The 22,780-nt window shown below is 38.0% G+C and overlaps 1 long non-coding RNA gene across 1 annotated transcript in view; it reads left to right on the top strand.

The window, feature by feature from the left end:
• The window catches only part of LOC117312217 (uncharacterized), a 233,884-nt gene that overhangs the window by 62,144 nt on the left and 148,960 nt on the right, over positions 1–22,780 (top strand). The window lies entirely within an intron of this gene.

The following is a 22,780-nucleotide window of genomic DNA, read 5'->3' as shown; positions in this document are numbered from 1 at the left end:
CATACTTTCTTTCCCTGTGCAAAGTAATTGTGCGATCAAGCAAAAATAACTTAGCCATTTGCTCCAGGAAATTACTGTTACTGCAAGCTAAGATGGTGAAACAACTAAAAACTTGCTTATGAAGACTAGTATTTTACTCATCAATACTTTTACATCCTCACATCGCTATGCCTTCCAATCCAAGTCTTTCATGTCATAAACTTTGCCCAAACCCAATCAGTCCTCCTCCTTGACAATATCCACCTAAACTCTCCCAGCCTAAGTCACAAAACCTTTCAAATATTTTCTACTGGCTTCTCTTTTCTAAGGACACTATTAAGTTTCTATCAAGGTGATATTCTCCCTCATTGCAGTAAATCTGATAAAATAAGCTTTGCTTTAGCAATTGGTTCTTCTGGGGGTCTCCTTGAAAGTCAACAGCTGACATTGAGAGCTATGATTTCTGATATTTCTCCTGTTTCAAATTAATTTCCATATTTTATTACTATTTTCTTCCCTGAGAAGTTATACGTGGTTGATATTTGCAAAGCAAAAAACATAACTTTTGCAGAAAAACTTATTAAAAAGATTAATTGGTGAGAAATTATATCCTGAAGAGAAATACATTTGTCTAAACCTAAACATCAGACAATAGTCAAGTCTACTCAAAATGTTAATCATCTTTTTAGTTGAAATGTAGGTCAAATAGTCATAAAAATAACAATTGGACAGAGTTGATAATTAAAGAATCACCCATGAGAATTTGTATAGCATTAATATCAGTAGTTAAAAAACAATAGTAATCAAGAGCATTGCTACTACTGCCAGTTTTGTCTAATTTCCCTTTTAAATAATTTTTGAGTACATTTTTTCCTGGTGTATTTTTCTATTCCTCCTAATCATTGACTTCCCACTTGGTAAATATTAGTAAAGGGTAAAGTCTCTGCAATTTAAAAATTTAGATGGTGGCCCTTTTTGTTTTTTTCATATTCCAGTACTCCTATTGCAACACCGAATACAACGTTCAGTATTGTGTCACTGCCACCATTATAACATCATCTTTATTTTTACTAAACATAGAAGCATATTCATGACCATATATCAAAATCTGATGCCAAACGAGAACAAATAGGATCGGCTTCAGTTGGAGTTAAAATGGGCAAAATTTCATGTGCAACTTGTTCTTGTACATATCCATCAGAGAGAGCTAATAGTATTGTTTCCCCTTCATGTAGGCCATTATCAGTAAGAAGAACACAGGAAACTGAGTGGAGGTTGGTTTATAAAACATCTTTCCAAAGAATTAACTAAACCACAAAATTTCACTCTTTCTTTCTAACCAGAGCTGTGTTGTAATAGCATCATACGTTATTGCATTAAGTATCACTTACACGCAAGGCCCAGGAGGTGTTTAGCACAAACTTTTTTAAACCTCAATTTACACTCTCTGGTTGGGTGACCTTGGGCAAACAAGTAAAGTTATTTTTTCAGCCACAGTTACCTCAGTTGCTATATGTGAAGAATAATATCTGGTTGTTATGAAGATTAGAGAAAATGTCTTACAGCAATGCCTAGCTCTCAATAAATGGTAGTCGTTGATAATCTATTCAATACAAAAATGAAGCAAAATAAAATTCAATATATAGGCACACAAGACTAGAAGGGGTAACACATTTTGCCAGTGAAGAATTTGAGAAATGTGTTTTAAACCTGGAAGAGCTGAGTTAACTTATCACAAAGGGAGCATCTGTAATGAAAAGGCAAAAAGCAAGATTTTAGCAGCTAGCTCAAGCCAGAGGAGAGGCTGGCCTGTCTCACATGTCTTGCATCATTCATTAGGAGATTCTGTGCTGGGAACTTTGTCAGATTTTGTATTGTGTAACAGAAAAGAAGATATCAAGTTTGAAACTTTTCTTTCTATTTTGATCTTTAAATATTACCATATAAATATTTGAATGGCTCGTTGAAACAAGAGAAAGCAAATTCTAGAAATGTAATTTTTAAATTTTAGTCACATAGGACACATAGCAGAAACTTCGTACAGAAAAGCTTTTTCAAATCAAGAACTTTGTGGAATTAAAGGCCTTGAATGGAACCAACTTGTCAGATCCTTCATGACTCACAAAATTGAATTTTTTTACTGAGATGGCAAGACCTCGACCACACTTGTCTTAAAACCTCAGGGAGGGCAAACAAGTCTGTTACTGATTTGTTCAAGGAGGTGATAATTCAGATTCAAACTGATTATGAGTGCAGTTGGGCTGCCAGTTTGATCTGCAGCTGTGTGCACTGCTGGAGCTAAAACATGACTAGGCATGTCTGCAGGACAAGTGGCGCAACTTCACCAGGAGTCTATTTATATTAGGAATGAAGTGCCTCATAGGAGATAAATCATCCTAAAGGGAAGAGGAGTTGGAGGCGTGGGGCTGGTCCAATGGCAAAGACTTATCACCCGACAGACAGTTTTGTGTATAGCATGGTTTATGTTACTTAGGCTCTCAGCCTCCTTCCCAACCTTCCTCCAATTTCCTGGAATTCACATAAGTTTAAAGAACTATAAATCTTTTTTTTTTTTTTTTTTGCGGTACGCGGGCCTCTCACTGTTGTGGCCTCTCCCGTTGCGGAGCACAGGCTCTGGACGCACAGGCTCAGCGGCCATGGCTCACGGGCGCAGCCGCTCCGCGGCATGTGGGATCTTACCGGACCGGGGCACGAACCCGCGTCGCCTGCCTTGGCAGGCGGACTCTCAACCACTGCGCCACCAGGGAAGCCCCCCAAGCAGTCTTTTTTGTTCACCCATGTGTCAAAGCATAATAACACCAACAAGTGAGAAGAGGGGGCGCAAACCCCATCCACTACCTCTACTTCTGCATGAAACATGGACTGTCTTCACTGAGTGAGGACTCCAGGGAACCATGATCCCTTTGGCCTTTTCAGGGTTCTAGGCAGTGGTGGCATCCCTGTGAGGGTGATAGCAGTGACCGTTGAGCTGAGTCAGCTGTGAGCCTTGGATGTTCTCAGATGTGAGTCACTTTCACCTGACTACACAGATACAGCACAGGCCCCAGAAGCAAGAGAGGAAGAAAATGGCTCATATTCATTATTTAACAAGTAATTGTTGACTAACTGACAAAATTCCTGGAACAGCTGGACAGTATAGGGTGGGACAACTTCGCAAGAGCCTGGAGGTCCTTCAGTAGGCAGTGGAAAGCCAGTGCCTATGAACTAGGGAATATATTTCTTAATGTCAATTCCAGGAGGCAGGGGTCTTGTCTGTTTTAATTACTCCTGTATCCCCAGACCCTGCACTGGGAACAGATACATAATAAGAACTAACAAATATTTGTCAAATTTGTTGAATGACTAATATCTCATTTACTATCCTAGGCAGATTGTTTGATAATACATGGTGTAATTGTTAATTTTACGTGTCAACTTGACTGAGCCACTGGAGTGCCCAGATACCTGATGAAACATTTTTCTGGGTGTGTCTCTGTATCTCAATAAGAATAACACTTGAATCAGTAGACTGAGTAAAGCAGATTGCCCTCCTCAATATAACCCTCCTCAACAAGGGCTGGCCTTGTCCAATTTGGTGGAGGCCTGAATATAATCAAAAGGACTGAGTGGGAGAGAATTTACTCTCTCTGCCTGATGGGCTGCAGGCTGGGATATTGGTCTTCCCCCGCCTTTGGACTTGGACTCAAACTGGAACTATGCCATTGGCTCTCCTGGGACTCCAGTTTGCCAACTGCAGGTGATGGAATTCTCACCTCCATAATTACATGAGCCAATTCCTTACAATAAAACTCTTTGTAGATATAAAAATCGGTTCCGTTTATTTGGAGAAACCACACTAATAGGCTTGGATTATATGTAGATTATGCAAATAGCTACTGTAGAGAAACCCCATTTTGGTTCTAGGTATTTACACAGTAAGAATCTCTGCTGCAAGCAGTTTCCTGCAAACAATTTCTCTGTACAACTAATTGGTCATAAGACAATTTTGCCGTAAAATATACAATAACAAAAATAAAAGGACATTAAAAAGGACATAATGAAATATAAAAAATAATAAAATTTTTAAAAGACTTTACTGTGAAAAATGCAAAAATATTTCGATTTATTTAAAAAGTGTGTAGATTCATAGTTACAGCTGTATTCGGGTACATCTTAGAGAAAACAGTGATACTTTCTCATAGTCAATCATTAAGGATTCAGTATCTAAAATCAGAATAATTTTTTTATAATATTAAAAAATCTGCTGTTAGAGTCTTCAGATTTACCTGTAAATCTGAAGTAAAACAAACAGAGGGAGACACTGCTATTTCTTATTAATACATGTAATATATATAACTGGCAGTACGTATCTGGACTACATTTAAATGTTCTGTCACAAGCCCAGTCCTTATATTTCACCAAATCATCTAAGCCAGAATCTGTGCCAAATACCTAAATTCTGTCTACATCAGAATCTAGATAGAGGGCTTCCCTGGTGGCGCAGTGGTTGAGAGTCCGCCTGCCGATGCAGGGGACACGGGTTTGTGCCCCGGTCCGGGAAGATCCCACATGCTGCGGAGCAGCTAGGCCCGTGAGCCATGGCCGCTGAGCCTGTGCGTCCGGAGCCTGTGCTCCGCAACGGGAGAGGCCACAACAGTGAGAGGCCCGCGTACCGCAAAAAAAAAAAAAAAAAAAAGAATCTAGATAGAGCTTGAGTCTTCGTTTGCCTCCAGCTTATAATATTGCGTGATAAATTTGGTACAGACAGCATTAGAGAGCAAGCTGTTGTTGAATGTTGTAGCTAAAGAATGGATAATTAACGCGTTTGAAGACTGTTGTGAATTATTAGTGGCATCTTTTATATTTGCCATAGCTTGGTAAATTTTGGTTTTCAGGGGTGAGAGGGATGACTGTGCTCAACGAAGGATCTGCAAACTGATGTGTTATCCTTTTCTAGTATAGTGTGCAGTCTGGGTTTACACTCTTATTTCACACTTCCAGTAAGTTTATTTATCACCGTATTTTTTTTCAAGTCCATATACATAGTTGTTATCCAGTATTTTAAGACTGCCACGTCTCCCTTGTCACTGTATAGACCATTATGAGGCCCAAGATTTATATAACATAAAAATGGGAGTACTGCATCAATGGAGAAATGAAACTAGACTGTCAACTATTTGAAACCAAACTGTCAACCATTATTTTATCTTTAATGAGAGAATTGCCTTTCAGCCAATTTGTTCTGCAGCAAAACTGCCCGTGGCAAAGATCTTTACTGCAAAAATACTGGACACATCTCACTTCCTATTGTAGAATTCTGTGAAGTCAAAGGAAACAGAATCCAAAAACTTACAGTGCAATTTCACGGAAATAAACATTTTCAGAAGAGATTCACAGAGTTTGAGGACTATGAACTAGTCTTTGAGATACGATAGCTGTTCTAGGGTACAAGTTGTATTGAGCATCATTCTGTTTCAAGAAGGGACCATTAAGTGGTCAGAAATTATACCCACCCAGATGATACATTAATATCGCTGAAATTTGGGAGCACTTCACTCTGTGGAAGTGTATTTTCTTTCATGACACTGATGAGATCAAAAGGGAGAGGTATTTACCTCTTAAGTAGTGATGTAGTCCCTGGGTCAAAATTGAGATGTATCGTGACTGAGTAGTCCCCACATTGAGTAAAGTGTTTTTTCTTCCTCTGTTTTCAGAAAGAGTTTGGGATGCATTGGCATTATTTCTCCTTAATATTTGATAGAGTTCACCAGTGAAGCCATCTGGGCCTGGGATTTTCTTTGTGAGAAAAATTTTAAATTACTATTTTAATTTCTTACTTGTTATAGACCTGTTCTGATATTCTATTTCTTCTTGAATATGTTTTGGTAATTTGTGTCTCTTTAAGGAATTTGCCCATTTCATCTAAATTGTCTAATTTAGTGCATACAGTTGTTCATAATGTTTCCTTATACTATTTTTAATTTTTGTAGGTCTGCAGTGATGTTCTTTCTTTCATTCCTGATCTTGGTAATTTATGTCTTCTCACTTTTATTCTTGGTAAATATAGCTAAAGCTTTATCAATTTTGTTGAACATTTCAAAGAACCAACTTTTTGGTTTCTTTGTTTCTCTTTATTGTTTTTCTGTTTTCTATATCATTGATTTCTGCTTTGATCTTGATTGTTTCCTTTGTTCTGTCTGCCTTGTGTTTAATTTACCCTCATTTTTCTAGCTTCTTGAGATGCTTAGGTTATTGATTTTAGATCTTTCTTCCTCTTTAATAAATGCACTTAATGCAATAAACTTCCCTTTAGCACTCCTTTAGCTGCCTCCGACACACAATTTGAGAAATCTTATTGAGAAATACAATTAATGAAATTAAATACCTACACTTGTGTTTCTATTTACCAAAAGAGAGAAAAAGGGGGAAGAAAAATGCCAGATTTATTTGAATAACTTGCTCTGTTTGGTTAGTAACTTCACTGTTCAAATAAGAGAGGAGAAATTAGTGAGCAGTACTCTCATACATCAGTGGATACTGATAGCACTAATAGCAACCTAGAGGTACGTTTCCTGCCAGGGCATTGCCGGAGTTGTCACTGTCCCATAGTAGCAGTTCTTTCAGAGCCAAGTCCTTGAAAAACCAATTAAAGAGTGTAAATATAGTTGCTTTTTAGGAAGCCTTCCCTCCTTCACTCCTGTCAACAATACAGATTATGGCTTTTGTGTCTGCTAATAATGACAGTATTGGTGGATCAGGCTAGAAGGAGAACGAACTTAATACAACACAAAGGAAGAATAGGAATTAAATAGTGAAACTTCCTTTCATCATGTGATTACTTCACCTTGAATACTAATCCAGGCAGCTGGATTCTGCTGGAAAAAAGTCCTTTTTGCAGTCACCAGAATGAGCCTTTAAAATATATGTCAAATCACGTCACTCCTCCACGCAAATCCCTCCAATCACTCCCATCACACTCAGAGTGAAAGCCAGAATCTTTCCACTGGCTTACAAGACCCTGCATGATCTGGCCTTCCACTGCCTCTTGGGTTTCATCTTTGGTTTCTCTTGCCTTATTCACTCTGCTCCCGTCCCAGTGGCCTCTTCGTATTTCCTCCACCATGGCAAGCATCCCCCCAAATACGGGATTTCTATGTGCTGTTCCCTGTGCCTGGATTACTTTCCCTCCACATATCCATATTGCTCGCCTTCTTAACCTCCTTCAGGGCTTTGTTCAAATGTCTCCTTCTAAGAGACTCCTTCCCTGATTACCCCTTTAAAATTGAAACCTATACTTAACAATTCAGGTACCCCTTTAGTGCTTTATTTTTCTCCTTAGGGCTTATGACTCTCTAAGGTACTACCGATTATGCTTATTTAGTTTATTGTCTAAATGGCTAAAGGGAAGTTCCATGGGGCACAGCAGCTGTTGTCTCTTTTGTTCCCAGCTATATCCATGGCACCTAAAACAGTTCCTAATACATAAAAGAGATTCAATATACTTTGATGAATGAACAAATAATTGAATGAATACCATGAAGATCTGTCTAGGAGTTGAATGTGTTGAAATTGCTTCTCACAAAGCCAACAACATTAAAAAGCTTTTATAAATCTCCTGAACATGAAATTTGTTTGCTAGCTTCCATTCTATAGAAATCCAAATGCGCGGTGGGTATTAATTTGCAAATTCTGCAGCTCTTTGTTTCTCTAAGTCACAATTCTGCTCTGAGCCCCTACCTGGCCAAAATAGTAGGAAATATCATTCATCACTGGCCTTCCCTCTCCTCTGCCAGGATGTGTAAAGGTCCTGGGAATCTAATGAGGTCCAGAAAATTTGGAAGGGATCTCTGGTTTCTTCTCCTGATACACCTGCATGCTGCCTTGGAGACAACCTGCTGGGCTGGGTCTGTGCCAAGCTCTGACAGCAGAGACTGCCAAATTTAGAGCCTCGATGTCTTGGATCTAGGCTCCCTGGGTTCACTGTCCTATCACGCCTCCTGCAGTTTTGCTACCTTCCATGGTTATTGTGAGTGAGCGAGGTGTATGCTAATTTTCACAAAACCTCCAAATACCTTCCCCTTTGAAATCCAGGGCTGCCAACACCTTTTCCTCTCCCCTCTGTAGGAGTCCTGTGTGATCTTTCTTCAAAAGCCTTTAAGAAGGTAATGTTGGTTCCTCTCATGTAGGATGAGAAAAGGAGATGCTGAAACAGTCAGATTTTCTATTTAAAAAACCATTTTGTAATACATGATTTCCTTAGTTTTACTAAAAAAAAGGTGAGGTTAGGGGCTTTGCTAAGGGTTAGCTGAAAATCACACAAGGACACACTTCCTGAAATAAAAGAGAACATTAGGATTGAATGGCTAAAGAAATCTGATTCATACAAAGATTTTTAAGAAAACATATAATGAAAGGTGATAATACAAATTAGAGATTTAAAATAAGTTTCAATCTCTCTTTCTCCATAGATAGATAGATAGATAGATAGATAGATAGATAGATAATTAAGTGTCAAAGCGGGTTCTGCATTCAATGCCAGTGTGCAAACTGTTAATTACTGGTTTGTAAACAATATAATACAAAGAAAGTATAGAAAATGAGAGTAAGTATGTAGAAAACAGTATAGCAGTTGGCATGCCATGGTATCCAAGTTCATGATCAGCAAACTCTTCTTGTTTAATAGGATGTAGACCAATATAGATGTTGTTGAAGTTGGGTGGTGATTTGCTTGTGGTTCAGCTGCATACTAGTCATGTGTAACATTTTAAAGATATTTTGTCAGCTATAACCCAAAAGTGTATAGAAATCTGAGAACAGGTATTAGATATTTACAACTTGTTATTTTTAGTTTTTTTACATTTTAATTCAGAATTTTAAAATTTACAGTTTAATGTTGTTAGCAAAATTTGATAATTAAAATTTATATTATTTACACTTAACCCTAATTTACAGATTACCTTTTTCTGAGCCTAGTTCACTGAATTTCTCTTTTTTTGTCAAGAAAAAAGACACTTTTTTCTGAATGTGGCAATAAAATATGTGATTACTAACAAAAGAAGACCAGAAAACTTATACTTGTTTTAATTGGAAAAATGATGTTTTATGTATGGTGTTTAATTTCGTGGCCACTGTTGATAAAGAAGTACTAAAACCTCGATGTGTTACTTGTGAAGATGTACTGGCTAAGAAGTAATGAAATCATAAACATTTAAGCAAGATTTGCACTCGTGGCATAAAGAAATATGCTTAACTGTTTGAAAGAAAAAATATTGAAAAGCTGACAGAAGTATATGTTCACTATTTCACACAAAAACATTCTATTTCACATATGAATATTAGTGGTATATGGGTTACCTATAACGTAGCACTACATACAACTGCTGAGGCTTAGCAAAAGACTGTGGTAAAGATTTTTGCTTGGAAATTTCAGGTGTCTCTACCACAAAGAAAGTAGCTAAAGTACTTTCTAATGACCCCACAGCCTATTCAGGAATGGGTGAAAGATATAGAAAACCAAGTCAGAACAAATAGAGCTAGCAAAGTATTTTTGACTACAAGTTGATAAATGAACAGATATTGCCATGCGACAATTCTTTATATATATATATATATATACACACACACACACACACGTGTGTGTGTGTGTGTGTGTGTGTGTGTGTGTGTGTGTGATTTGAACATAATGGTGACTATTCTGCCAGCAAATGTGGTTCAGAATTTAATTTTAGTTTGGGAATAAATTCTGATGACATAGCTGCAACGACAGGAAAATAATCAGAGTACTTGCCCAGATGAAGGAGTTTGTGCCAGAATGTAAATCAACTCACTGTTTCCAACATTAATGAAATCTCACCTCAAGGGAAAAAAAAAGTCAGCTGAACTAAACAGCAAGCTAATTAGTAAAAAATGTGAATAAGCTAAAGGTATGCTAAATTCTGGACTATTTCCTTTATTATATGACAATAAGGAAGCTTATTGTAAACAACACCTATACATGCTCCATGGTTATCCAGGGGGAAAGTTCTACCAAGAATGCTTGAGTTATGGAACAAACTCTTAACGTTTCTACAATGTAAGAAACCAGTTTGGTCTCAGCTTTTTACAGATCTTCAACAAGATGCCAGGCTTGTTTCTTTGTCTGAGATCTGAGATATTTTAAATGATATTTAATTTTTCCATGCAAGGAATCAAATGCAACATGTTTTCCAGTGGAAGATGAGACCAAAGCCCAAAATGGAAACTAGGAGCTTAGAATGACAGTCTCTATAGATTGTGACAGCAAGTCATGTAATTGAACAATTTTCCATGAAGTAGGTGATGACCTTGATGAAGCACATCAGCTAAATGAAATTTCCATAGGTTATTTTTAGAGGTGGAAAATGAGGAATGGGGCATGTTTGTAGAATATGGGTATACGTCTATCACATAAGAAATTACTCTTGTTCTATTCACCTTTGCCTTTTGTTCTATCTTGCTTGGCTCCCTTCTGTTTAATTTCTAGAAAGATTAAAATAGCATATATAAAGAATGTCATTTAGTATTGATTACTTTTCTTTGCCAAGAGCATTCCCCTTTTGTCATTCTTGTTTTTTGGTAAATCCAGTTTTTTTTCCTCTCTGTTGTATGTGCCTAGATAGTCCTTGTTGATGATGATGATGATGGTGATAGTGATGATGGTGGTGGTGGTGTTGATGATACTGCTGTAGATGACTATAATTTAAAAATCTTAAATATGTGTCTCTTTTGTTCTCTTCCTGGAATAGCAAATTTTACATTCCAGGGCACCATTTGACTATGTCACCGAAAGTGACGCATTTAGTCTTTTGAGATACCTTGGTATAGTGGCACAACAACTTTAAAAATGGCATTTTAGTGGAGAAGAATATTCTGTCAAGAACTATAGCTATGTACAAATTACTGCTCCTTTTTACTTTTTTGTTCTCCAACAGTAAGTTTCTCTGTAGTTAAAAAAAAAAGTCTGATTCATTTACTCATTTAACAAACTCTTGAATCCTGTGAAGGTTTATTCTGCCAAGAGATGTGGTTCTCTCTAACCCTTACGCTCATGAAAAAAGGAATACTCATGACATCCTGATGATTAGTGCAGGTATAGGGTGCCAGATCCTAGCTTAATGGTCCATTAAGCAGAAATACTGGTATTTAGAGATTCTGAAACAAATCCTAGTTCTAATTTTTTGTTCTGTTCTGTAGATGAGAGAATAACAAGCCCTATTCCCCCACATTTCATCTTGAGTCAACGCCAACCACACACACATGCACCTTTGTCTCCTGCCTCCCTCTGGTCACCCTAATGTGAAATGCATCTCTCCAGATACTGCACTTTTGTAGGTTTGAAAGACGTCTGCTACTGAGATGATATGCCGGTAGGGAATGGCAGCGTCCAGGCTTTACATATATCGGGTTGAGGAGGATGAAATTTAGGTGTAGAACACAGGTGAAAGCAATCTTGCCTTCTAGGCAGCATGTGATCAGTTTTTTACTAGGCCTATTGTGAAGTCCATTGTGATTGATGAAAACACACACTGGGCTCCTGGAAAATGTCTATAAAATGGGGTCCTGGTAGATTTATAGTGAAAGCTATGAAGACTGGAGGTGATGTAGCAAGAGCATTGGTTTGGGGGTCCTAAGACCTGGGATTGAGCCAGCACCCACACTTAGCAGCTGGGTGATCTCAAGAAAGTCACTAGAAGTGACCCTGAGTATCGGCTTCCTGAGCCATGTAATGGGAATAATATCACCTCATGGACAAGTTATGAAGATTGCCTACAATGAGTTATGAAGAAATGTTTTACCAGTATACACAGATACATTGCTTCATAGTAATGGGTACTCAATTTCTCTCATGAGTTCATTTTGCAGTTTTCGCCTAAGGCTGCTATGTCAATCAGTAGCTTTCAGTGAGAAATGGCCTTCCTTAAACATTGTGTAATTTTCTAGACTTTTCTTGGCATTTCTAGTCCTTTTGAATCTTTCTTTTGGGTTCCCCCAAAAGACTCTTTTCAAATCCAATTTGAATGCTTTCCGGTGCATCCGCCTTTCCTCTGCTCAGGCATCTGCTCTTGCTGTGAGCTCCCGGCTGGCTGGCTCAGGCTTTACTCAGGCCTCTCATCATGGCCCTTCTCCTACTTGACCTCTGGTGCCTCTGGATAATGTGTTCTCTCCTCCATTTTCCCACCCAGTCTCAGAGTCTAACTTACCTTTCTTTCCAGTTGGTTAGATAATACTACACTGTTCACTTTCTTCTTTCAGAGAAGAGGGATAACATTGCCTAGTGGAGACGTTTAGGTCTCTACTGAGAGCCTTCTTACAGACTTTCCACACAGACCCACCTCCAGGCTACTCCACCCTTACTTTCAGTCTGCTGCAGTTTTCCCTGGTACAGACTACACTGCCAAATCCCATCTACCAGGCCGGGGGATTATTCTTTCAGGGATTCCACTGGGGTTCTCTCCAGTCTAGGGTCTCTTGTCCCTCAGTAGAAACTAGATTCAGGTTGTCTTCTATAAGCCTTCTGGGTTCTATGTAAATCAGATTATGTGGCTAGATACTGGTGGGTATGCCAATGAACTCCTTGGCAGAACCTTACCTAAGACCCCCATTCTCTAAAAGTAATTTGAATGAAAATAATGGACTTGCTTGGAGAGTAAACATTACATATAGCTAGATAGACGGTATCAGAATATGTAACTCCTCAAAAAAAAAAAAACTCCTTTAGTATTAATACAGGTCCTGATGGATTGACTTTGTTGTTATTATAAAAAAATCATTCTATTCTTTGTCTCTGGGAGCAATTTTTGTCTTAAAGTCTATTTTTTCTGGTATTAGTGTAGCCATTCCAGTTCTCTTTGGGTTACTGCTTGCATATTAAATCTATTACTGTCCTTTTACTTTCCATCTACTTGTATCTTTGAATCTAAAGTGTATCTCATATAGACACATACAGTTGGACCCTTTAAAAAGATTATCTGCTTTTGATTGGGTATTTAATTCATTCATAATTAATGTAATTACTGATAAGGTAGAATAGTAAGACATGGCCAATCAACATCTATTATTCAACCAATTGAAAAAAAGACACTATCCTCTCCACCTTTACGTGAAGACCCAGCCAATGAAAAAATAAAATATTTCAGTTCCCAAATAGCATAACCTTGGTAATTTTCTTTGTAATTTTTATTTGATCAGACAGTCCAATTGAGATCTGACTTTCATGCATCTTTTCCCAAATAAACGTTTTCTCAATAATTTCATCTGAATCTTTGCATGACAGTGAAGTAAATTCTTCTTTACTTGTATAAAAGAACTTTAAAAGGGAGCTTGATATCTATTTAAATAGAAATCCCCTGCATATATATAACATATTTTAGAGTGAAACTACATTTATTACATATTAGCTAAATACTGTTCCCTGCATGAAACTTTGAATCTGAAATTTACCACCTCTCTCTTAAAATATATTAGCAAATATTAGCTATGTAATAAAGATATCCTAACAGAGACAGCTGTTGGGAGATGGAAAGGGGAGGAAAGGTAAAGTGAAAGACAAAAGAGAAATTATATTCCTCTTTCAAATTGAGAAAGTAAAAGATACCGATTGAATATTAATTATAAGTTTGAATACAAAAAATGATATCCCAGCATAAACTAAGATTTTTTTTAACCAAGAGAAATAAAACAGAATTAAAAAGAGAAAGAATCTACCATGCAGTTCAGTGTTATTTAATGCACCACTTGAAATTCCTTGTACACAGTACACATTTTCAAAATACGTGAGAGTGGGACAATTTCTCCACTTTTTTTGAGGCACATACTTTCAACATAGAAAATATTTGAGGCTTATGCCGTTGAACTTAGCTGAGCAACAGAGGGTGTGGAGCTGCATAAGGTAGTGCTTCTGAATTGATGTTGGTCCCTAAACGATCTGACAGTCTACAAGAGGGAAAGACCATTGTATTGAAAGGAGCATTGAGTTCTTTTAGTCGTAATATGTTACTTCAAAGCAAAGTAGAAACCTTATTTGTGTGACTACACTAACCCTTTTTGTGATACTCTAATCACTCACTGAACAAGGTCACCCTTTTAGTTCTCACAATGATGGATTTATAGAATGTTAGTGTTGGACAGTTCATTGAAGACCTTGAAACTCAACTCCACATTTTGCATATGAGTAAACTGGACCCAGATAGATGAAGTGCATCCCTCCAGGTTTCAGAGCTAGTCCATGGCAAAACAGGCATAGGAGCCCAGTCCCATAGCCTTTCCTTGACACCAGCAGTTCCCACCCCTGGTTGCACATTAGAATCACCCAAGGAGCTTAGCAAAAATAGTGACACCTGAACTTCACATAGACCTGTTTGAAATCTCTGGGGGATGGAACTAGGGCATTAATAGTTTTGAAGGTCCCCAGATCATTCCAAAGTAAAGCCAGGACTGAGAATCACATTTATGCCACTCTCTTGCAGAGTGAAAATATTTACAAATATTAGCTCATGGACCAAAAATTTTTTCATGAGTTATTTTGCTTTTGCTCTCTTAGCATAAATGATGAAGCATCCATTGCTTTAGGGTAGGCAGATAAAAACCAAGGACAAAAGAAATCAGCGTTCAGCCTTGATTTTCAAGATAAACTTTAAAAAGTATATAGAAAAGTAATCGTTTTAAAAACTAGATTTTCAATGGCAAGAACTAGGCAAAAGAGTTTTCTGAATTCCAAAATCTTTAAGTATCAAAAGTCAGATGCCGATGGACTCAGGCATGGCGTATAAGGGAACCACAGGAGAGAAAGGATTAAGGATATGTTGAAGGAGTCATTTCCAACCACACAGAAATTAGAGTAAAAACAAAAATGATGACCACTTTCCTGGGCTGGTGGGTAGAGGGCTCAGAGAGAATTGGAAGCAAACAAGAGATACACATCATAGGCTGGTTACCTGGTATATTAGGGTTCTTCAGAGAAACAGAACCAGTAGGGTGTGTGTGTGTGTGTGTGTGTGTGTGTGTGTGTGTATTTACTTACTTACTTATTGATAATGTATTTGTGTATTTATTATTAAGGAATTGGCTCATGCAGTTGTGGAGGCTGGCAAGCCCAAAATCTGCAGGGTGAGCTGGCAGGCTGTAGACCCAGGGAACAGCCAATGTTGCAGCTCCAGTCTGAAGCCCACCTGCTGGCAGAATTTTGGGAGGTGGGTAGGTGGGGTGGGGGTGGGAGGGGGAGAGTAGAGGAGGTGGTCTTTTGTTTCATTCAAGCCTTCAACTGATTGGATGAGGCCCACCCACATTGTAGCCAGTAATCTGCTTTACTCAGAGTCCATTGATTTTAATATTAATTTCATCCAGGAAAAAAAAAAAGAAACCTTCACAGAAACATCTAAAATAATGATTGGCCTAGTATCTGGGCACCATGACCCAGTCAAGTTGACACAAAATTAACCATCACACCCAGTATATGTCCAATTGTGCTTATACCACACCTACTTCCTTCTCTCTCCTTTCCACTCTGCCCAGTCAAGATTCAAAGGAGAAGAATATCTGCTCCCAGTTGGATCTGAAGGTCCAAATGCAAGAAAAACAAACTTAAGAGACAATTTGTAGACTGAAGCGCCAATATGAGGCTCCTCAAATCCCAAAATCTTATCTACTGCTAGAATTACATTTTAAAAATATGATGGGGTAGAAGTTACACACGTGGTAGCATGGGATCTAAAAATCCCGGCATAGAGTATTGTATATTGTGGCTGCTAAATAAATGTTAGCTGCCCTAAGAATATTATAAAATATTGGATTATTATCTAGTGAACCGCCCAGTGTTACAGCTTTTAAATCAGAGGTAGATTACATGTGCTCTTTTGTGTAGGTTAAAGAGCTGTGGAGAGTTAAGTGTGAGGTATGCATAAACCTTCACCCAAAACTTAGAACAATAATGCATGATACAATTCATTTGCTTTTTATAACTTTATTTCCTCTCACCAGTGGGCCATTTTCTATGTTTATCCATGATAATGTACTGAGAGAAAAAACACACAGCTTTTTAAAAATGTGTTTTAGACAGATAATGGTTTTAAAAGCAAGGGAAATATATCTAGTCATTGAACAGGTGTGTGCTTGCAAAAGCAAAATAAATGACCCTTTTAAAACACAGTTTTTCATCAAAATGAGTTTTACTTCTAAAAACTGATGGTGATTTACCCTGTGGATACTTAATATAAATTCATTTGAAAGGCATCCTAGATCTTTTTACCCAGTGATCAAATGCTTTGTCTTTATTTTTATTTTAAAAAGCTAAAGAGAGAAGCCATAATTCTTCTGAATAATACAGACCAATATTCAGCTCTTTGCTTGAATTTCATAGCTCTGTGTGAGATAAATGTACATTCATATTGGTTCCTTATTTTAATCCTTAATTTGCACAACAAAGCTTTGCTGTGTTATTAGCTTTCTGTGTTATACAATAGGCAGAGAGAATATCATTAACTGTCTCTGACCAGATTGGCAATAGATTGAGAATCTGTAATAGTGGGATCTATAGAACTTAATCAAGATATTGTTTTGATTGTTTATAGATTTTTACTTAGGTAAAATTCAATTTAATGTTTAATACGAAATCTGTCAGCATATTTGTATGTATATATGCAAACACGTACTCTAATATTGAGAGTAGAGTAAGATTGGCATGCTATTAAAATGGTATTTTGGGGACTCCCCTGGTGGCACAGTGGATAAGAATCTGCCTGCCAATTCAGGGGACACAGATTCCATCCCTGGTCTGGGAAGATCCCATATGCCAAGGAGCAACTAAGCCTGTGAGCCATAACTACTGAGCCTGCACTCTAGAGCCAGCATGCCACAACTACTGAGCCCACGCACCACAACTACTGAAGCCTGCGCGCCTAGACCCCGTGCTCTGCAACAAGAGAAGCCAACGCAAGGAGAAGCTCGCGCACCACAACGAAGAGTAGCCCCCACTCGTCACAACTAGAGAAAGCCCGCGTGCAGCGACGAAGACCCAACGCAGCCAAAAATAAATAAGATTAAATCTTTAAAAAAAAATTATATTTTGGCTGTAGGACTCAGGAATGCCAGAATCCTTCCCCAGAAAAATACCTCCGACAATTTTCTGGAAGGTGATAAATGAAGAGAGCAGTGACTAGTTAAACAAAATAACACTTTATTATAAATTAAGTCTCTGCCCCAAAAGCCATTGGCAAAGTCTAGTAAATTACACTGGGATTTAGTAGAACTTTCACCCCAGTTAGATATGTGAGTGGGTGCCATCCTACTGAGCCTAGATTTAATATTTAGGCAGTGACCATCTTTACAAAACAAAAAGCTACACCTGCCAGCCCAGGAAAGCGTGGAGACAAGAAGCAGAAAAGAGCATCTGCTGTATTTGTGCAGCACTGAGTAGGCCTAGACCACCAGGCAGGCACCCCTCCCAGACCAGGACAGAGTCTCCTGCTGAGCAGGAGAGTGACAGAGGCAAAGTGTGCGTGTGTGTGTGTGTGTGTGTGTGTGTGTGTGTGTGTGTGAGAGAGAGAGAGAGAGAGAGAGAGAGAGACAGAGACAGAGACAGAGACAGAGAGGGATAGAGACAGAGAGAAAGAGAGAGAATGGGGAGGGGAGGGAAGGGAGGAGAGAAAGCTGGAGCCCTTACCACTTTCCAAGTGCAGAAGGAGGAAAATTAGGAAAAGGAAAATCAAAGCCCCCTTGAAAGCTCCACCCCTAAAAAATGCAGTGGAATCAGTAATCAGTGTCCAAGCAGTTCAGCCCTCTTGGCCTGGAGGAAGAGGGAGGACAGAACTTCTAGCTTGATTTGGTCAGAAAAGAAGCTGGAGCAATCTCAAGGCTAACCTCTCTCCCACTGAAGAATTCTTGTCTCAGTGAGATTTTTGGTATTCATAAAATATTTTTTCAGCCCTATAATGTTTCTTTAGATACAAGTTTTTTCCAGCCCTAGAGATTTAACCTCAAGGAGGATATACTCGAATTTCACACTCGTCCACTTAATACTCATTGAGAACAAAGTTTTGTTTTTGAGAGGTGTAAAGAAGAATGAAGATGAATCCTGCTCTTGGAGAAACTTGCATTTTAGACATTGTCAAAAATAACTAGACTATAAGCTATAGAATGAAAAGTACCTTAAAATATTTATAGCTCAAGGACACTGAGAGTTTGGAGACAAAATTTAAAAAATTTAGCAATAGTAGATTTCACTATGACATTTGTAGAGTATTATAATAAGTTTTGGAATAACCTTTTAGAAATTCTGAACAGATCTCATAGAATACTTCTTTTGAAAAGAAAAGAAGCAGATAAGCAAATATACACCTGCACAATTCAAATACTGATGCATCTCTCCAAAGCTCTAAAACTAATTAGAAATTTTGTTTCATGACTGCGTTTAGCCTTTAAAAAGATAAGCATCTATTAACACAGTTTGGGAATATAATGACAAGCAATTAGTTGTAATTGTTCTGGAAAGAAATAATAACTGGAAGCAGATGACTTCTAAAGGAATTGAAAAATAAGCTTGCTAACTTAATTCTTTTTTTTTCCATTTTTATTTATTTATTTATTTATTATTTTTGGCTGTGTTGGGTCTTCGTTTCTGTGTGAGGGCTTTCTCTAGTTGCGGCAAGCGGGGGCCACTCTTCATCACGGTGCGCGGGCCTCTCACTATCGCGGCCTCTCTTGTTGCGGAGCACAGGCTCCAGACGTGCAGGCTCAGTAGTTGTGGCTCATGGGTCCAGTTGCTCCGCAGCATGTGGGATCTTCCCAGACCAGGGCTCAAACCCGTGTCCCCTGCATCAGCAGACAGATTCTCAACCACTGCGCCACCAGGGAAGCCCCTGCTAACTTAATTCTTAAAATTTGATACAGGGAATTCATTTGAGGAATCTTCCTCTTTAGGTGTATATAAAACTTGAAGAAGATAAAATTATTTTCTTACTCTGGGCTTTCTAGTTAGCTTTTTTACCCTTCTTTCACCATCCTCACCCCACAGAATCTTCATTTAACCATTTACATTTCCCTTGTAATGTAAGAGAAAATATCAGGGTACTTTTAAGAACCTGGAAGCTGAGAAAAAATCCCTACAAGATGGAATTAATTATACTTATTTGAAAGGTTTGAACAATTAGTTGGAAACTGCAGAAGGCAGATAGCAGTTCAATACAAGGAAGAACTGCCTAAAGATTAGAATGGATCAAAAATAGTTTTCTCAAATATTTCTAATCCCTCAATTTGTTCAAATGTGAACTGGAAAGTCTTTTACAGGTTAATGTAGAGTTGATCCAAGCATTCATTGGATATTGGTGAGGACCTGGACATGTAGTTGATATGTAAGGTTTCTTCATATACTGAACGAGCTTCTCTCCCTGAAATTATTTTCTAACAAAGGAGTTATTTGCACTGTGCCCTCTCTCAGAAAGCTGTAGGTGTAGGATCTACACAATTAACTCTGCCACTGTTTTGAACTAAGCCATTCAGATAAACATGAACCTATACACATGCGCCATTCAGGGTAAGAATGAAATTGGGACACAAACTTAGATATGAAATTAAGTGGCATTAGGAAATCTTTTTATGCCAATCGCCCCGTGTATTGAAGAGGAACTGAATATTTCAGAAGGATGGATGTACCTAAAATTTTTTAGAATGGGAGCTTGGTATGGTTCTATTGAGTTAAATAGAATATGGCCAGAAGTTACCCATCTTTGGCACCTATGCACAAAATTCCCACAAACATAGCTCTACTGCTGCTTAAAAAAAAAAAAAAAAATCCTTGCATATTTCCTAACAAAGTATGTCTGCTAGTATGTTTAGGCTGTGGGAGTGAGTGGCTCACATCTCTGGGTGTTATAGAAGATGCAAGGAAGTATTTTACACCGGTCAAGTGAACAGATTTATTTGAAATAGTAGCAGTACCACTCCTGGACCTGTCATTGTTGATAGCTATTAGAGCTGCTGGCGCCACAATGAATAGGTAGACTCAATTTTGGGTTTCACTTTTATTCAGTCCATTGGCCTCGGTCCAGTCGGTTCCCTCTGGCGTAGGTAAGCATCACCAACTTAAGTCAACCCCCTCTGGCCACACTTCCCATAGAATCTGTACCTCTTAAGATCAGAAAATCAGATTGCAACTCAACACAAGCTATCTCTTAGAAATAGTGTGATATATATCTTGAGACCCTTGCTTGCAGTGCATTTGGCCATTGTTCTTCATAGCTATCCACCCAGCACCTCTTATGAAGCCCATGCTTTTCCTTGCAGTTAGAATGTTTTTGCCTGCAGGTAATAATTCAAACTAGTTTAAACAATAAAACACTTTGTTGGCTGTCATAACTCCCCAGTTTTTCATGCTCTCATAACTTGTGTCTATTTCTAATACTATTGCTCTAATTAAAAAATTTTTAATACATTTCACCTGAAGTATTATAATTGTGTCCTACCTGGTAATTCTAGTACCCCATTCATGGTTTCCTATAATAGGCATTTATCCATTTATTCAACATTTTGCATGCCTACCCTGCTATTTGGGGGGCGAAAACACACCATTGAATAAGTTAAATTGCAGTCCCTAAACTTAAGGAGCTATATTAGCTGGGAAAGGCTAGGCTATGGTACAGCATCAAATGGAATTCTATGTAAGATGACTGTAGCTCTGCCCCACATCATATTCACCCCAGGACCTAGACTGATGGAGCAGCCTTTAAATGGAAATTTGCCTGCTGGTGTGGCCCAAGGAAAGACAGTGTGACAAAGCACAAACTGGTTCTCAGAGTTTCTGCCTATAAGTGACATATGTCAGACTCACTTATATTTCACTAGCCAGATCAAGTTGCTTGACATATCTGACTTCAAGGAGTAGCAGAAGTATATACTTCTTCCAGGGAGGACAGTGAATACTGATAACAAGTAAAACAATCAAGCACATGACCTTAAAATTTAGAGCAGGGGTCAGCAAACTAGAGCCTGCCACATACTTTCGTAAACAAAAGTTTTATTGGGACACAGTCACACCATTCACTTACATGTGGTTTATGGCTACTTTTGCACTAAAAATGGCAGAGTTGAGTGGTTAGGACAGAGACCATATGGCCAAGAAAACCTACAATGTTTATTCTCTGGGCCTTTACTGAAAATGTCTTCCCAGCCTGAGTTAGAGAGGCAGAAGGTTACATGTGTAAACATCTAAAATGAAATGTGTCCCACTTTCTTATTTGCGTCATGATTAAAGGCCCTGTTTTTCTGGAAGCAAGCAACGTCTAAAAATTGTTTTTTAATCAAGTTGAGGCATTAATGAGAAAACATACCATAAGACCAATATTTTTTAAAAAGTACTTTGGAACTGCAGAGGAAACAGGTCTGATTGAAAAGATGAGGAAAGATTTTTGGAGGAAATACAATCCAAAGCAAGCACTGAAAGGAGAAAATATGTTCTCAGGCGTGCCTTCAAGGGAAAAGTATTGCAGAAAGAAGCAAAAACTTGAACAAGGGAAGTTTAAGGTATGTTCAAGGAATAGTGAATCCTTGATTATGATTAAATGCTAGGATTTGTGATGGATTATGGAAGATGAAGCTGTCCCTGGAAACACAAAAATACCATCTTGAATTTTAAAATTAGAACCAAATTATTAGAAGAGGCAGCAAGAGTGTTGAAAGGTGTTCAGGGTTTGAATCTTGGCTTTGTCATGTGATAGTTGTGTGACATACCTTTTGTGTCACCGACCTTGAGCAAATTACTTAACCTCTCTGAGCCTCAGATATTCCTGCCTAGGAAATAAGAATAACTCGAACTTCATAGTTTTTTGAGGATTTAAATAATGGATACATAGTATCTGTCCTATGCTTGATACATAGTAGATGTTCAAAAATTATAGCTATTTTTATTAATATTACTGTTTAACCCATTGTCAATATGCTTCTCTGACTTTTGCAGCCAGCCCATTCCTAACTCACATACAATTTCTGGTCTTTGTGCCCCTTTTCATGTTGTGTCACCTGTCTGGAAGAGTCTGCTATTACCTGCTACCTGTGAAAAGTCTACTCTTCTTCAATATCCATCTCAGATAGCTTTCCATAATTTACAATTAAATCTCTTCCACTTACTCATATAATAGATATTCATAACACATTTCATTGAATTTTAGGTCTTATGTGTGTGTTGTCTTCAATCATTCATAAGATTCTTGAGGAAAGGAACTGTGTCTTGGTGTTGTTAGAATCTTTGTTATATAATTTTACAAGCAGCATTCACTCTTGGCAGAAGGATACAGAAAATATTTTATTTATTTCATGCTAGGATCCCTAGTTAATCGATAAACCATCTTGGGAAAACCTTAGTTCTGCAACTAAGTTGGTCTTTATAAATAAGGACAAATATAAGGTCATAAGTTGATCTGGGTGTTGACCTTTCTCTAAATTTTGAAAGCAATTAAATTGAATTGTGTTCTTTATTAGCATGTAGGGAAGGCAATTTTAAAATCACACTTGTGAAATTCTCTGATCAAAAAGAAGCTTTATCATTATTGTTTACTTTCTGAGTATTTAATGAATAACAGTAAGGCTTAAATCTCTGTTGTGTGAGAAAATCACTAATAAGTGACAGAATGTTTAAAATGAAGAATTCAGTGAATGTGGCTGAAAATTGTACAAGGTACTTCCAGTTGTCCCTTTTCCTTTTGATACGTTCAGATATTTAAAGCAGTACACTCCAAGCACACTCAGGCTTATAGTCCTGAGAGTGGACCAGATGCATCCCTGGAGCATGGGAAAATCT

Source organism: Tursiops truncatus, chromosome 4, assembly GCF_011762595.2.
Source record: "Tursiops truncatus isolate mTurTru1 chromosome 4, mTurTru1.mat.Y, whole genome shotgun sequence".
NCBI lineage: Eukaryota > Metazoa > Chordata > Mammalia > Artiodactyla > Delphinidae > Tursiops > Tursiops truncatus.
This window is presented reverse-complemented; position numbering and strand designations above follow the sequence as displayed.